Below are 17616 nucleotides of genomic sequence, written 5' to 3'. Positions count from 1 at the left end.
GCTGGCTCTACAAGACATTGTCCTAGTGCAGGAGATTCTGAAGTAATAAGACTCAGATTCTATTTTCAGACCTTTCCCACTCCAGAGCAAAGACGCGGATAACAGTCAATAAGAGCAATGCAGTGTGATCGGTGCTTTTCAATATTCATAATAACAACCCTCAATTATTGACCCCTACCATGTACCAAATACTACTGTGCACCTACTGTGTGCAAGTACATGCATCAGTTCATTTAATGCTCCAGCAGCACTAAACCCTGTAATCTTGAGCTTACTCTGGGCCTCACTATCCAAATCTGTATTATGGAAAAGAACAGAACCCACTTCCTCAAGGATGAGCTAATTGTGTAAAGAAAGGCATAATGCCTGACACATAGTAAGAAAGCAAAAAAGATAGCAATTTTTGTTTATGGCTTTTGTAGACAATTTGGGCAGTACAAACAATTCTAAAGAAAACAACATCTTTAAAATTTCTCTCTCAAGCTTCCAGACTGCTTCCTGCACCTCTGTGACCATAACAATCTATATCTCTATCTATAATTTTACACATACTGCGTATTGATGATTTTTTAAATTCTGGAATATCCCAAATTTAATTACAAGAGACAGAGGATGGAGGGAAGGAAAGATAAGGGCCAACTGGAGCCGGCATTTTGGCATAGCAGTAGCGGGTTACGCTGTGAGGCCTGGCTGCTCTGCTTCTAATCCACATCCCTGCTAATGCACCTGGGAAGGCAGTGAATGATAGCTCAAAAATACTTGGTCCCTGCCTCGCATCTGGGAAACCCAGATGGAGTTCTGGGCTCCTGGCTCCTAGATTTGGCTTGACTCAGTCCTGGCTGTTGTGGCCATTTGGGGAGTGAACCAGTTGATGGAAGTTCTTTCTCTCTGTGTCTCTCCCTTTCTCCCTCTGCCTTTCAAATAGATAAAATAAATCTTAAAAAATAAAAAAATAAAAAAAAAGCTATCAGCTTTGGGCCAAACCAACAACATGCTCCACAGGGGCAAGTATTGTGATACAACAGGTTAAGCTGCTGCTTGGGATACCCATTCAAGCCCTGGCTACTCTGTTTCTGATCTAACTTCCTAGTGACGGATCCTAGGAGGCAGAATACGATGGCTCAAGTGCTTTTGCCCCTACAACCCACATGGAAAACCCTGATGGAATTCCTAGTTCCTGACCTCATCCTGGCCCAGCCTTGGCTATTGCAGACATTTGGGGAGTGAGTGAATCAGTAGAGGGAAGATTCTCTCTCTCTCTCTCTCTCATTCTGCCTTTCAAGTAGATAAAAATAAACATAAAAAAAAAAAAAAAACCTCCCACATTCTCAATGTATGTTGAAACCTTACTTTAAAACCCTGTGAGGTTGACTATCAAGGCACCACTGCTTCCAATCAAGAAATAAGTTCTTTTCCTTATAGGTTGTCCTCTTAACCCAAACTGCCTTCTTCATGGTGTCCCACCCAGAATTCTTATCTATAACCCATGTAAGTTCAATGAAAGCATTTTATGCTTTTGTTTCCCAAAACATCTCTTTGTAAAATACTCTGGCTTTTTAGGTCTAGTGCACATTTTTCCAGCTGCTACCTAGCCTTGCTGCTGTTGACTCAGGAAACGTGTCCCAGCATAGTCTTTCTTTCTGGCTAGCATTTTTTTTTTTTTTTTTTTGACAGGCAGAGTGGACAGTGAGAGAGAGAGAGAGAGAGAGAGAAAGGTCTTCCTTTTGCCGTTGGTTCACCCTCCAATGGCCGCCGCGGCCGGCGCACTGCGGCCGGCGCATCGTGCTGATCTGAAGTCAGGAGCCAGGTGCTTCTCCTGGTCTCCCATGCGGGTGCAGGGCCCAAGCACTTGGGCCATCCTCCACTGCCTTCCCGGGCCACAGCAGAGAGCTGGCCTGGAAGAGGGGCAACCGGGACAGAATCCAGCGCCCCATCCGGGACTAGAACCCGGTGTGCCGGCACTGCTAGGTGGAGGATTTCTGGCTAGCATTTTTAATGGTTCAATAAGTCCTTTTATTTCAGTAATCTGTGTATCTCCAGAGTTCTGGGTCAACAATATCAAAGGGTAAGTTACAGACGTCTTCCAGCATCCATGAATAGAACTTTGTGTCTATCAACCTTTTTGTCAGCTACATGACATAGACTTGTGTGAGTGCGTATTTCTATATATGTAGTTTATTTAACCAGTTCTGTAGTGATGAATATTTGGTTACCTTTCTGTTTTTGTCTGAGCTCAGTTTTTTTTTTTTTTAATTTTTTTATTTGACAGGCAGAGTTGGACAGTGAGAGAGAAAGAGAGAAAGGTCTTCCTTCCGTTGGTTCACCCCCCAAATGGCTGCTACGGCTGGTGTGCTGCGCCGATCTGAAGCCAGGAGCCAGGCACTTTCCTCCTGGTCTCCCATGCAGGTGCAGGGGCCCAAGCACTTGGGCCATCCTCCACTGCCTTCCCGGGCCACAGCAGAGAGCTGGACTGGAAGAGGAGCAACCGGGACTAGAACGCGGCGCCCATATGGGATGCCGGCACTGCAGGTGGAGGATTAACCAAGTGAGCCATGGGCGCCAGCCCTGTGTCTTAGCTCAGTTTTAAAGCAGTGGAGGAGGTAACCGGGGATAGGATATACTTAGGAGCTGCTGGAGTGGTGGGTGGAATAGGCCAGCCTCACCCTGAGCATTCTTGTATTCCCATAGCCTGCCAAGCCCCAGGAAATGCTCAGCCAAGCTGACTCCCTGCAAACTCCAGAGGTACACTGGGTCGACCTTCCTTCCTCCTCCCTCCCAGAAAGATCTCTGAGCAGTCAAGGCTCCTCCATTTGACTTAGCTCCATTAGGCTGGGGCTGGGGGTGTGAATGGTACAGACATTCCTTGCTAAGTGCTTGAATTAGACTAATAGGTCATCTATGCTTTTCTCTGAAGAGGGTCCAAATTCCTGGTAAACAATCAGACTACTCTTGCAGCCCAGGGACCAGAGCCAAGACCTGGAGTGGGGGCACAATGACTGGGCTAAAGCTTTAAATGGTGTTATGGCTGGCTGAGATGGTTAATGCCATTAGCGTAGCTTCTGGGTGACACGGTGGGAAGGGCTACTGCAGCTTTGGTAAATGGAGAGGGCTGAATTACAGTCTGGAGTAGAAAGGCTGTCTTTTAAACAACTGTCTCCAAATTCAATCATTCATTCATTCAGTAAACCCTTGTTGTTGTTTGTTGTTTTATCATTCAGTAAACCTTTAATAACCGGTGTCTCTGTCTGAGGCTTTGAATTTTTTACAAAAAAAAAAAAAAAAAAAAAAAAAAAAAAGTCTGTCTCTGTCCACTCATGAGCTACAATTTCAGGGAAGTGGCAACCCAGGACTCACCTAAGTTTAGGCAGTTGGGAGTCTCCAGTTATCCTGATTGATTTATTTATTTTGTTTTCATTGCTTAGATGTTTTGTTTATTTTTAAATATTTATTGATTTGTTTGAAATATCTTGGTTGATTTTAACATTCATCTGTTTGACCTTGGGAAACCTTGTATACTTCTCTGAGCCAATGTTTCTTCATTGTTTTTGCTTTGCTATTTTTTTCTTAACAAATACATTAGCCAAAATCTGATTTAATTTAATTTCTATCAAAAGTTTAATTGGCAATGTCAAATAATATATCAATTTTAATGGTTTTATTTGGCAATGTTTTTGGCTTCCAATTTCTATTTATTTATTTGAAAAGTAGAGAAACGCAGACAGAGGCAACCAAAGAGAGATCTTCCATCTGCTGATTTACTCCTCAGTTGACTGCACTAGCCAGGGATGGGTCACATTGAAATCAGGAACCTAGAACTCAATTCCTATCTCCCACTTGGGTGGCAGGGACTACTTGAGCCATCACCTGCTGCCTCCCAGGGTGTGCATTATCAGGAAGCTGGAATGGAGGGTGGAGCCAGAACTCAAATCCAGGTACTTGAATATGAGATATTTCAAGCAGTATCTTAACATATCTTCCTGACTTCCTATTTCTACAGATGCTTATAAACGTGAAGTATCTGTGCCCATTTTTATATCCATGCATATTTAATTTAGATAACAGTAAAAATATTTAAAGTCAACTCAGTTATTTTGAGGAATGGAACTTGTAACACTTACTATGGTGCCTGGTACAGGTTGAACACTCAGTAAATGACAGCTTTCATTTTTACTACTTCTGGGAGGTACCATGTATTCTGTTCTCTGTCCAGGAACAGTAGTAAGATGATGGTGCTGACTCCCCCTCCAGTCGACTGAATTTTGGGTGGAGAAAGCAGGAGGACTTATTAATCAAGATGGAAGCCAGAGGTCTGAGTCTGTAACACAGGCCTTGAGGGGCCTTGAACAAATCATGAAAGCAGAGGAAGTCACTGTCTTAGCTAGTGCTCTGATGGGTAGGAGGAACAGAAACATGGCAAGGGTGGGGTTGGGAGGAGGCACAGGCATTTCATGTAGGGGTTAAGTTACCTCTTGGGTTGCTTCCATACCCTATCAGAGTGCCTGGTTAAAGTGCTGGCTAATCTGCTTCCAATCCAGCTTGCTGAGAACACACACCCTGGGATGCAGTGGTGATGGCCCAAGTACTTGGGTCCCTGCCACCTATGTGAAACACCTAGATTGAGTTCTGGGCTCCTAACTTCAGCCTGGCCCAGCTCTGCTTGTTGCAGGCATATAGAGAGTGAATAAGCAATTGCAGGATCTCCTTCCCTTTGTCTCTATTATTTTCAGATAAAATGAAAATAAAAAGAAACAACAGCAAAAAGAAACACTGGAATTACTTTGTAAAAGGGGAATGTTTTGCAACCCAGTCCCAGGAAGTTCGGCCAGCCCTTGGGAAAGTGAGGAACCAGTCTTGGGCCTCATCCCTTGAATGGCTGGACACCTTAGACCATCCACTGGACTCTCTGCAGACCTGCTTCCTTTGCATGACCTTCCACTCCAGGGTCTGCAGCTGCCTAATCTCCTACACCCATCCCAATTCCAAATTCACAGAGAAAAGAAATCTGATTATTTGGGTTCAGGTTCTAGACTGGCTTTTCGGGGTGAAGGATCCAGCCCAGACCTGTTAACTGGGTAAAAGAAACAAAGGGACATATACCACTGAAGTAATTATATGACCCCAAACCTTTTAGTGGAGAACAGTTCAGAGAAGGCAGTGCAGGTCCGGAGGACCCCCCAGGGAGTTGGAGTATCTATTAACAATCACCTGGGTTCTGACTTGGTTTCTTCTGTGGCTTACTCCCAGGCCTAGGAGTATCTTCCCTCAGTTTCCTTCTTGGATGCACTGAAGAGGTGGGCTACAGGATCGCAGAAGCAATGCTACAGCTCCTCCGTTTCTGAGAACCATCCTGGGAGTAGATCTGAGTGGAGGTGGTTCATGGGTGCAGGAGGGGGATTTGCTGTTGGGGTGCTTGCTAGACTTCTGGGGCTGACAGCTGAAGAATAAGGCAAAGGCAGGGCATCAGAATATCCCACGCCCTATGTGCCGCTTTGGGCGGAGCTGGCTTAGGGCTGAAGGCAGTTGAGTAGCAGCAGCAGCTGGAAGAGTTCTCTGTCCTCCCTTTAACTGCCTGAAAGCAGGATATAAATTTTCCTTTGAGGAAGGTGCCTTCCCTCTAGCAGAATGAGGAGAGTGACTTAGGATCAAAAACAGGGGCTTGACATCAAGATGAGTTTTCATAAACAGACCTTACCCAAATAGCACTTGGCTTTCGTTAGTTCTCTCGGTATATCCTGGTCGCCTTCCCACTTACTGTCCCTTCAAGTCCAAATCCTTTTTCTTAAGTTCCCAAGTCTAGCTGCTTCTTGCCTTTTGCTTCTTTTCTGTGAACTCTCATGCATATATTAATAAAAGTTGTGTGCCTTTTCTCCTGCTAATCTGTCATTTGTTAGGTTCGTGGGCCTCCACGCACTGAACATAAGAGAAAAAAGGAAAAGCTTTTTTTTCCTACCCAACAAAAACAGTACTACTTTCCTGGCTGATAACCTGCCATCTTCCCCTCTGTAGCCCATCTGACCAATAGTTGTGGGCTCTTGCCCTCATTCCTCTCTTGGGTTCTCTGGTTCTTAGAAACTTCAGTCTCTTTTTGGCATCTCTGTTTCTCTCTGGAGGAGGTCTGGAACCTGAGAAATTTGATTCAAAAAATTCTACCTTTAAATACTGAGCTAGTCAAAGGCTTATCTGGGATTCTGTGGATGGATGACAATAATGAAATATTGTATTTATTGAGAGTTTAATGTGTACCAGGCTCCCTGTTAATGACTTAATATGCATATTACATTTAATTTTCATAACTATCCTGTATTATTTTTCTGATTTTATAAGAAGGATTTAGCAAAGCCTACAAATTTGTCCAAGGTTATAGAGCCGATCCCAGAATCAAACCCAAGTCTTCCTGATTCTCTGGCACAGTGTGTGACTCGTCACATTCGTGTAGTATTTGGGTGAGATCACACATCCTGCACTATAGCAGAGGCCAGGATTGGGGGGTAGGGTGGGAGGGTTTTCTGTAAGAGAAGCTATTTGGGTCAAGCCTTGAAGAATGGGGAGGATTTAATAGGCAGAAACAGGAAAAGGGCACCCCAGAGATCAGAATGAGCAAACCCAGAGAAAGGAAAGGGCAGAGAGCATTGGGGGATGACAAGGAGGCTGCTGTGACTGGAGCTGTGTGAGCAGATTTGCTCCCAGGTCTTCCTGTCACTCTTCTCCCCACCACCCTCACCCCCTCACTGTGCAAGGGGAAGGGACAGCCTCTGCAGACACACCCAGCTGCGGGACTGTGGGTCTGCAAGCCTGGCCCAGTGAGCAGGCAGCAATCCTAGGAAACAGGTATGCAGAATTCTGCCCTAGCATGCTTAGTATCTCTGGCTGTGGGAAGCTCCATAGCTTCTCAACCCTTGTGTGACATCTCAGGGCAGAGGTCAGTGTGTGTGGGTGAGAGGATGAAGGGAGCCTGTGTTTGGGCTGGGAACAGTGACAAGCAGCATGGGATAGCCCATCCCCCACAGAAGGGGCCCTGCACACAGCCCTTGCCTGGCGCTGACCCTAATACCAGTTCCTGTGGTCTGCTGAAGCGGTAGGACATTTGTTCCGAAAGCCTAGTCTTCCCTGAACGTTGGTTGGCTTTGGGTTTCTGAGCACCTGCTGTGACCTGGGGAAGGCAGGCAGTAGGTTGACACAGAGATAGATAAAGACAAGTTTTGTTGTGGAAACAACCAATAGAGATGGCATGATTTGAGTACTTGGTTAAGTGTAAAACACTGCATTAAGAGCTCTATAAGTAAGTATATCTATTTTAAAGCTGAGCTGCCTAACGGTTTTGTCTCCACATGGTGCCAATCTGGGAAAAAATTAAATAATAATTGCAGTCTTTTGAAAAATATATTCAGAAAGATATAATACATTAATTTATTTTTATTTGAAAGACAGAGACATACAAATCTTCCATCTGTTGGCTCATTCCCCAAATGCCCACAACAGCCAGAGTTGGGCCCAGGCCAAAGCCAGGAGCCCAGAACTCAATCCAGTTTTCCCACGTGAGTGGCAGGTACTGAAGTACTTGAGTCATCATCTGCTGCCTCCAAGATTTAAAACCCTCTGTCCTCATCTCTCTGTGTATTGCACGCACAAAGCAGTCCCCCAGCCCAATCCTCTCTTCCCCTCCATACTCTCCCAGAGGAGAGACTGAGGCCACGAAATAGTATATAGTTAATGTTTTTTTCTTTAGCTCACATATGTAATAAAATTTAAACTTCCTCACAGAGCTGTGAGGGCGAGCACCTATGAATATTGTTCCCCTTTTACAGATGTAGAAGCAGATGTCTAGAGGTTAAATCTTGCCCAAGGTCACAAAACTAATCACTGACAAGTGGGTTTGGAGCAGATTCTGTGCTTGCTGTGGGTCTCTGAGATGTCTGAGGAGGAGGCAGGTAATTCAGCTTGGAGTGATCGAAACACAAATGATAGAGAAGCCCAGCCAGCAACGTAGCAGTGTCAAGTGTTTCTCAAGAAGGGAGGGCAGGAGGCCCAGGGAGAGAGCCTGTGGAATAATGGGATGTCAGAGGAGAGCCGATTTCACCCCTTTCCAGTAAAGGGGTGAGTCTGGCCCTTAGGACACTGGCCTGCTTCCCAACTTTGCCCCAGGCAGATCTGCTGTGGCCTTCAAACAGCCTCCACCACAAAGCCTCCTGTGTCTTCCGAAAGAGGCCTTCTGACTCAGACTGACTCCCCACTATAGGAAAGACAGCAAGATCTGTGATGCAGGGGCCCAGAAATGAACTCTCAAGTGAAAGGGACTTGGTTCCCCAGGAATTACATGTCACGACTGTCTTAGGGAACAGGGCCCTTTGGTTGTACAAGAAAAGCATGTTGTCATCTAACAGGTACAAGGCAAAGGGGTTCCAGCCCGATCTGGGTTTGAGTCAGCAAAACCACTTAGCTGGTGAACTTAGACAAGTTGCTTGGTCTTGCTGAGTTTCAGTCTCTCCATCTAAAAACTGATGCCCTGTTAGCTACAGAGTGGTGTCCAATGGACTTGTCAGGACAAGAAAGGTCTGACTGGGGAGTACACTGATCTAACAGTTAGGTGTTGGGTGGTAAGGACTTGTCAAATCCAGGTGTTTCCTACAGGAAGTGCACGGAGTATGAGATACCAGGAGCTTGGGCAGGAAGACAACGCCCAGCAAGTGAAGGGAAAGAGATGGTAGATGAAACAGGTGCGGGAGGTTTCCAGGCCTTACGCCTCATTGCCATGGCAGGACAATTCCATGATGCTCTCCCAAGCCTGTACCCTCACCTTCAAATGCCAGTGCAGGGGCAATGAGAGGTCCAAGACCCCTGGGAGTGCCTGCATTCCCATGCCTTGCTCCAGCTCCTGACTGCAGCTTCCTCTAATGCAGATCCTGGGATGCAGTGATGGCTCAAGTCACTGGGTCCCTGCCACGCATGTGGGAGACCTGGAGTGAGTTTTTCCCTTCTGCCTTAGCCCAGCCCCAGCGGTTGCAAGCATCTGGGGGTGTGACCCAGGGATGGGAGCTTTCTCTCCGTGTCTGCCTCTCAAAAAAAAAAAAAAAAAAAAAAAAAAAAAAAAAAGAGTTTGTGAGTGCCCACAGTCTGCCAGCTCCTCTTCTTCAATCTAGTATCTTTGGGAAGTCTTAATTATACACTGGAAGGTGGCCTGCCTGGAGGTTATCCACACAGACTTGTAGCTCAGCGGGCTGGTTCGGAGGGCTGGGAGCGCGGCCTGCCCAGTGTGTCTCGCTGCGCAGCCGCGGTCCCTGCAAGTGTCTCCCCAAACCTCCTCCCCAGTTTCGGCTCTGCCTCAGTCTGTGAGGTGCTTAGCGCAGTGTTGGCGCCCAGGGAGCCGCTTACATAAGGGAGGATAGAAATCCCCAACACTGGCTCTCCCCACTCCGGTAGCAGAACCCCGGCTGAGTGAAGGCGGTAGCTGCGGGTGGAGACGCGGCGGGAAGCCGCGGGCGGTGGGCAGAGGAGGTTCGCAGCCTAATGCAGTTGTCAGTTAATTAGGGGAGAAGGTTATGTCATTAACAGCGAGATCGATGCAAAGGGAATGAAGAGACTCTGGCAGCGCCGCCGCACTCTGAGCGAGCCGCGGGCCCAAGCGAGCAGAGATTTGATTCTCATTAGCCGACCCTCGGCCCGCAGCGCTCACACGGGTCCCTGCTGGGAAGGCTGGAAAGGCGGCGCGCAGGCTCTGCCTGACTGTGGGGGCGTGACCCAGGGCAGGCAGGGTCCGCACTGGGACCTCGGGAAGTGCTCCTGGCGCTGCTTCCAGTCTAGGTGTCATGGACTATGCTTAGATTTCATTTACATTTGCTCATTCAGTTTTCACAACAACCCTGTGAAATGGAAATCTTGCTTTATTTTAAATTTATTTATTAATTTGAAAGGCAAGAGTTACAGAGAGAGGGGAAGAGACAGAAATCTTCCATTTACTAGTTAATTCCCCAAATGGCTGCAAGGGCAGGAGCTGGGCCAGGCTGAAGCCAGGACCCAGTAGCTTGTTCTGTTTCTTCCACATGTGTGTAGGGGCCAAAGGACTTGGGCCATCTTCCACTGTTTTCCCAAGCACATTACCATCGAGCTGGAAGTGGAGCAGCCAGGTCTTGAACCAGCGCCCAGATGGGATGCCAGCACTGCAGATGGTGTCTTAATTCTCTGTGCCACAGCGCCAGCCCCAAGATGGAAATCATTTTATAAAGGAAGCCCTTAACTGGCAGGCGCTGGGCCCCTGCTTTGCCTGTTTGCCCTCAGATCCATTGCTCCCCTATGTCACCGCAGGTCACCAGAACTTATTGCATTGTGGCATAGCAGGTTAAGTCACTGCCTGCAACACCAGCATCCCATATGAGCACTGGTTCGAGGCCCAGCTGCTCCACTTCCCATCCAGCTTTCTGCTATGGCCTGGGAAAGCAGTAGAAAATGGCCCAAGTCCTTGGGCCATCTCTCTCTCTGCCTCTGCCTCTCTCTAATTCTGCCTTTAAAATAAATTTTTAAAAAATCAATCTTAAAAAAAACAGAAGAGGAAGCTTCTGGCTTCCTCCTGGCCCACCTCCAGCCACTGCAGCCATTTAGGGAGTGAACCAGCAGATGAAAGATCTATCTTCCTTCTCCCTCTTTCTGTCTCTCCTCCTCTCTCTGTAATGCTTCCTTTCAAATAAATAAAAAGTAAATCTTTTTTTTTTTTTTTTTTGACAGGCAGAGTGGACAGTGAGAGAGAGAGACAGAGAGAAAGGTCTTCCTTTTGCTGTTGGTTCACCCTCAAATGGCCGCCACGGCTGGCGTGCTGCCCACCGCACTGATCTGATGGCAGGAGCCAGGTGCTTCTCCTGGTCTCCCATGCGGGTGCAGGGCCCAAGGACTTGGGCCATCCTCCACTGCACTCCTGGGCCATAGCAGAGAGCTGGCCTGGAAGAGGGGCAACCGGGACAGAATCCGGTGCCCCGACCGGGACTAGAACCCAGTGTGCCGGCACCGCAAGGCGGAGGATTAGCCTAGTGAGCCGCGGCGCCGGCCAAAAGTAAATCTTATATCTGTCTTCCATAGCTAATATATTATTTACACTTGCCCAAAAGTATGAAGGTAATAATAACATCTACCTGGTAGACTTATGAAGATTAAATGAGCATCAGCATCAGTACACTGAGAATCTGATAAACCCACCCCCAACTCCTTATATATTAAACACAGAATATATATTTTTATTTTTTGAGAGGTAGAGTTAGAGGGAGAGACAGAGAGAAAGGTCTTCCATCTGCTGGTTCTCTCCCTAGATGGCCACATGGAATGGCCAAAGCTAGGCTGATTCAAGCCAGGAGCCAGCAGTTTCTTCCAGGGCTCCCACGTGGGTAAGGGGCCCAAGCACTTTGGCCATCTTCCATTTATTTCCCAGGCCATAGCAGAGAGCTGGATTGGAAGGAGGAGCAACAGGGACTGGAACTGCCATCTGTATGGGATGCCAGTGCCGCAGGTGGATGATTAAGCTGTGCCACAGTGCTGGCCCCAATATTATATATGTAAATGTTAACATATATTTAACATTGAATTTTTCACTATTTTTTTAAAGATTTATTTATTTATTTTAGAGTCAGAGTTACACAGAGAAAGGAGAGGCAGAGAGGAGGTCTTCCATCAGCTGGTTCACTCCCCAGTTGGCTGCAAGGGCCAGGACTGCACTGGTTCTAAGACAAGAACCAGGAGTTTCCTCCAGGTTTTCTCATACAGGTACAGGGGCCCAAGTACCTGGGCCATCCTCTACTGCTTTCCCAGGCCACAACAGAGAGCTGGATGGGAAGTGGAGCAGCCTGGACTTGAACTGGTGCCCATATAGGATGCCGGCACCATAGGCGGCAGCTTTATCCGCTATGCCACAGCGCCAGCCCCTGTTCATTATTTTTAAAAGATTTATTTATTTATTTATTTGAACAGCAGAGTTATAGAGAGAGAGGGAAGAGACAGAGAGAGAGAGGGAGAGAGAGACAGGAAATCTTCCATCCATTGATTCACTTCCCAAATGACCAAAATGGCTGGGCCTGTCGCTCCCCCTCTTCGTGGAGGAGCAACACTGAACCCTGCCTAGGCTTCATATCCGAGTCACGGCACCATTATGTCGCTCCCCCTCTTCATGGAGGAACGACACAGGACCCTGCGCTGTTCTTTCGTCTGCTCGGCCCTCCCCGGGTTTGCTGCTGGTTCTTCCCGGGTTGGCTACTATCCCTTCCACCTCCGTGGAAGGGCAGTTCCCCGTGGCCACATTCCCCACTTCCGCAGGGGAGCGGCACACCACCGGCCGGCTTTCTCGGGGGCTGCACGGGTGTTCCTTCAGCTAGATGTTCCCCCCAGATGTTCCCCATAGATGTTCCTGGTGCATGCCGTCTCTCTCCTCCTTTATAGTCCTCCTCCGCCAATCCCAACTCGGCTGCCCACACGCCGAGCACGCTGCTCTCCAATCAGGAGCCAGTCCTACAGTTTATTGGTTGAACTGGAGGCAGCTGTGCGGAAGCTGTTTACTTCTCTCCCAGCGCCATATTGTGGGAGAGCAGATGCATAGAATAAGTCTTAATTCCAGTAACTCAGTCCAGTCCGGATTGCTCCCCACATGGGCCTGTCCCAGGCTGAAGCCAGGGGCCAGGAGCTTCTTCTGGGTCTCCCATGTGTGTGCAGGGGCCCAAGCATGTGAGCCTTTTCTGCTGCTTTCCCAGGCTCATTGGAAGGGAGCTGGATTGGAAATGGTGCAGCCGGATTGCAAACTGAAACCCATGTGGGATGCCTGCATTGCAGGCAGTGGTTAAATTGCTATGCCACAAAGCCAGTCCTGACTTTATTTATTTTTATTTGAGAAGCAGAGAGACCGTGACAAAGATCTTGCATCTGCTGGTTCACTCCCCAAATACCTGTGATGGTGGAGGTTGAGTCAGGCTCAAGCCTGGGGGCTGGAACTCCTGCTTGGGTGGCAGACACTCAAGGACTAGAGCCGTCTTCTGCTGCCTCCTAGCACACACAATAGTAAAATGGGAAGTGGAGCCAGGAGTTGAACGTAGGCACTTGATAGGGGATTCAGGCCTAACCACAGAGCCAAATGCCTCTGCCCACGACTCCTTTAAAACTGCAACAATTTGCCATGCCTCAGTCTTCTGAGCTCAGTAGTCCTGGACTGTGGAGGACAATAGCTCTGTCTTTCATTCCCTAGTATTCTCCTTACCACACTGTATGCTCATCTTGCCCCTTGGGGCAGTAAACGTGAAGTTGTAATCAGATGGCTGACCTGGCAGCTACAACGCACAGAAGATGTATGCCGTGAACGTTCGCTCTGACTGAAGGCTTCCAAATCAATTGGACTGCCCCAGAGACTCAGCTGGCAATGAACGAGAGTGTGAGGTGCTTTTGACACACACACTCATGGCCTGATTTGAGCGAAGATGTCTGCTCAGTGGTCCCCAGGGTAATTTTCTCCTGATTGATTTGCAACTTTCAATCTTAATGGAAAAGAAGCCCAGTATAAATCAGGTAGTTTTCTCCCTAACCAGAAATCCTTGTTGTGTGTTTCTGCCTAAACGTGAGGGATACCATCTCTTATTATCAGCAAGGAGGTTACAGAGGCCAAAGTTTGCTGGGGGAGGGTACACAGGTTGGAGTGGGAGTTGGGGAGAGGAACTTCTAAAACCCACACAATCCTCAGTGACGCAGGAGAACCATGAGACTGGGGCATCTGTGGAGGTCCAGAAACTGCTCTTGACAACCAGACAACTACTGATAATAGACAGGTCTTCAGCCATGGAACCAGGAGTCCCACCTTTGTGGCTAGACAAAGCACTTGGTGTGAACCTGACCTGTTTCACATGTTGCTGTGGGCTCCTATGAGTCATTGATGTAATGCAATTTAAGGAAGTTTGTAGACCTTACATAAGCATTTGAGATTACAGTTTTAAGCTAATCCAGCAGCTAAAAACTGCTCTTTACTGAAATAGCAGAAACTTCCTATCTAGTGGTTAAAAGCCACCACCTGCAGTGCTGACATCCCATATGGGTGCCAGTTTGAGTCCTGGCTGCTCCACTTCCCGATCCAGCTCCCTGTTAATGTGCCTGGGAACGCAGCAGAAGATAGCCCAAGTCCTTGGGCCTCTGTACCCATGTGGGAGACTGGAAGAAGCTCCTGGCTCCTGGCTTCAGATCAACCCAGCTCCAGCTGTTGTGGTCATTTGGCGAGTGAACCAGCGGATGGAAGACCTCTTTCTTTCTCTGCCTCTGCCTCTCTGTAATTGCCTTTTAAATAAACAAATAAATCTTTGGGGAAAAAAAAAAAAAAAAGCACGATTCGGGCACCAGCACTGTAGCGCAGCACATTTAACTGCTGCCTGAGATGCCAGCATCCATATGAGTGCCAGTTGGAGTCCCAAGTGCTCCATTTCCAGTCCAGCTCCCCACTAATGCTCCTGGGAAAGCAACGGAAGATGGTCCAAAGGCTTGGGGACCTGCCTCCCATGTGGCAGACTCAGAGTTCCAGGCTCCTCATTTCAGCCTGGCCCAGCCATGGCTGTTGCATCCATTTGGGGAATGAACCAGCAATGGATGGAAGGCTTGTCTCTCTCCCTCCCTTTCTTCTCTCTACCATTAAATAAATAAAACTAAATAAACAAAGTAAATATCTGTTGTTTTAGCCATTTAGTTGTTGTACTTTGTTATGGCAGTCCTAGAAAAATGATACACAAAAACAAAAAAATCCAAGAATGCTACCTTTCTGGCTCTCCCAGGTCCAGGTATTTACTTCTGTATCTTCTCACCTTGAGTCATTTCTGCTATAACGGCTCCTGCCACGTGTGTTAGGTAAAACAAGGTAGAGGGGCCAGTGCTGTGGCATAGTGGGCTAAGCCTCCACCTGCGGCATCCAGGCTGCTCTCTGCTTATGGCCTGGGAAAGCAGTAGGAGATGGCCCGAGTGCTTGCTCCTGGCTCCTGGCTTCAGATTGGCCTGGCCCCAGCAACTGTGGCCATGTTGGGAGTGAACCAGCAGATGGAAGACCTCTCTGTCTCTCCCTCTCCCTGTCTGTAACTCTGCCTCTCAAATAAACAAATAAATAAATATCTTTAAAAAATGAAAAAACAAGGTGGAAAGCCCTTGACCTGTCAGTCACAAGGAGCACAGTAACTTGAAGTCCACTCAACATCAGCTATATAATTAAGAAATTACAATAATAATTGCTACTTAGATCTGAAGAGCTTTAAAAAGATGCTTGGAGTTACTTGGCTATTTCACCTTCACACTAATTTAATAAGTAATAATAACTGCTATACATTGATTATTAATGGGTCAGGGACTTGGCCAAGCACTGCGCACGTCATTTCTTTAATCAACCCCAGGAGATGAGAGCTGCTATTATCTAAGCTTCGTACATGAAGAAACTGAGACTCAGAGAATTAGCTTATCTATAAATGCACTGCTTGTCAGCAATGAAGCTGACTTCAGACCCAAGTCTGCGTGAACTCCAAGTTCACCTTCTGGCTCCTGAGAGGGTCCTGGGCAGCAAATCAAAAAACTCATGGGATATTAGATCCCGCCCCTTGTCTGACTTATTCTTGTTGTAATTGACATAAAAGCTGTTGCTGGTTCCGCCTGCACTTTTCAGCTCAAGATGAAAAAAGAAAAAGTGAGTGGCACATAGTAAGTGTTCATTAAGTGTAAGCTGTTTTGATTAATCTTGAATTATCTGTGTTTCTGTCTGGTAAGGGAGGTGAATCCCCAGTCTGTTGGTGATGGTAGGTATTTAGAAGTGTTCTTGAATGGGCAAGATCAGTGGGGTGGGAACCTGGAAAGCCAAGTTGATTGAGGGAAGAATGAGAAGCGGGGGGTGGAGAGGTTGGGACTGGGGGAAGGAAGGGGGAGGGGGGCACAGAGAAAGCAGTTGGCAGGGCGCCAGACTCCACTTTGCCTTTGGTGTGGCTGCCCCTGGGGGTTGGGAGGTGGGGGCTGAATGGCTCCTCTACTCCTGATTGGTCATGGCACCTTGCTTTCTCCTTTATTTCCTCCCTTTTGGGGTGATGGGGAAGCGGAACTTTGTGGTTACATAAAGCTTCCTGGAATTCTCCTAGGAAGAGGGCAAGTGTGGAGGTCTTGGCAAACAAAAATTCAGGGGTAAGGCAGCACGTGACAGAATATCTGTGTCAGCAGCCAGCACCACTGTGAGGCTGGAGGGCATCAGAACCAAGAAGATTGAGGTGTAAATCCCACCCCTCTGCCTTTTTCAAATTTTTAATTTTTACTGACTATTTATTTGAAAGGCACAGAGACAAAGACAGAGAGAGATGGTCCATCTGTTGATTCACTCCCCAAATGTCCACAACAACCAGCGTTGGGCCTGGCCAAGCCCAGAGCCCAGAACTCAACCTAGGTCTCTCACGTGGATGACAGAGACCCAAGTACTTGAGCAATAACCTGTTGCCTCCCAGGGTGTACATTAGCAGGAACCTAGGATAGAGAGTAGCACTAGGTACTTGGATACGGCATGTGGGCACCCAAGTGGCATCATTACCGCTGCACCAAATGCCAAATGCTGTGGCACCTTAACAGCTGCATGACCTTTGACAGGCAACTTACCTGCCGGAGACTGATTTCCTCTTCTGTAATAAGAGTGATGAAGGGCACCTCCCAAATAAGAATTTTGTGAGACAAAGCATTTAAATGCTTAACACAGTGCCTCATAAATAATAACCATTATTATTATTATTAAGTGTTTTTAACATTTGATTTCTCTGCTTCAATGTGTGGATCCCCTAGTTTCCTCCTCTTTCATTTGTTTCCTCACTCCTGAAAGTCTGGGACTAAGGCTCCTTGCTATCTCCACTGTCCCCTGGACACCGCACCCCCACCACCGTGGGGTCAGGCCTGCTGGGACCTCTGGGCAGGCCCAGAACAGTGGAAAGTGTCCCTCCATGACCCTGGGATGGTCTTTTTGTTCCACAGCCTGGGAAGCACTGATTTTAAAAGCCTTATCTGAGTCACATTCCATTATGGGATTAAATCAGTTGCTCTGGGGCCTTCTGGCTGCTACCTCAGGCTGGATGCCGGCAGCTCCTGGTTATTGCCTTTGGCCCAATCTGAGGTCATCACACTTCTTTGGGCCCAAGGGACCTTTAGAGACAAGGGCTAAGAAGAGGCTCTGGCAGGCATCGGGGCTTTGTTTCAATTAGCAAGCCCTGGCTACGTGAGGAGGCTACAGGCAGATCCATCCTGGGCACAGCACAGGAGCAAAGAGGGAGGCCTGGACCCCTGCTCAGTAGCTCCTTCTGAAACAGCATCAGCAGGGATGTGGGCCATCAGCAAACAGTCAGAGGGACAGAGGAATAGTTGTGGGATGGATTGCAAGGTTGTTACTAAATTTCTCTGAGTCTTTTTTTTCATCTGTGAGTTTGGAACATTAACCTTCCCTACAGAATAGTAATTTAAATGGAAATAGAGGCAGGCATTTAGTTCAGAGGTTCAGAAGCTTAGAAGCTTGATTCCCACATTAGAGTGCTTGGTTCAAGTCCCGGCTTCTCTGCTTCTGATTCCGGCTTCTTGCTAATGGGCACCCTGGGAGGCAGCAGATGATGGCTCAAGTCCTTG

This window comes from Oryctolagus cuniculus, chromosome 6 (assembly GCF_964237555.1).
Source record: "Oryctolagus cuniculus chromosome 6, mOryCun1.1, whole genome shotgun sequence".
Lineage (NCBI taxonomy): Eukaryota > Metazoa > Chordata > Mammalia > Lagomorpha > Leporidae > Oryctolagus > Oryctolagus cuniculus.
Note: the sequence above shows the minus strand (reverse complement) of the source record.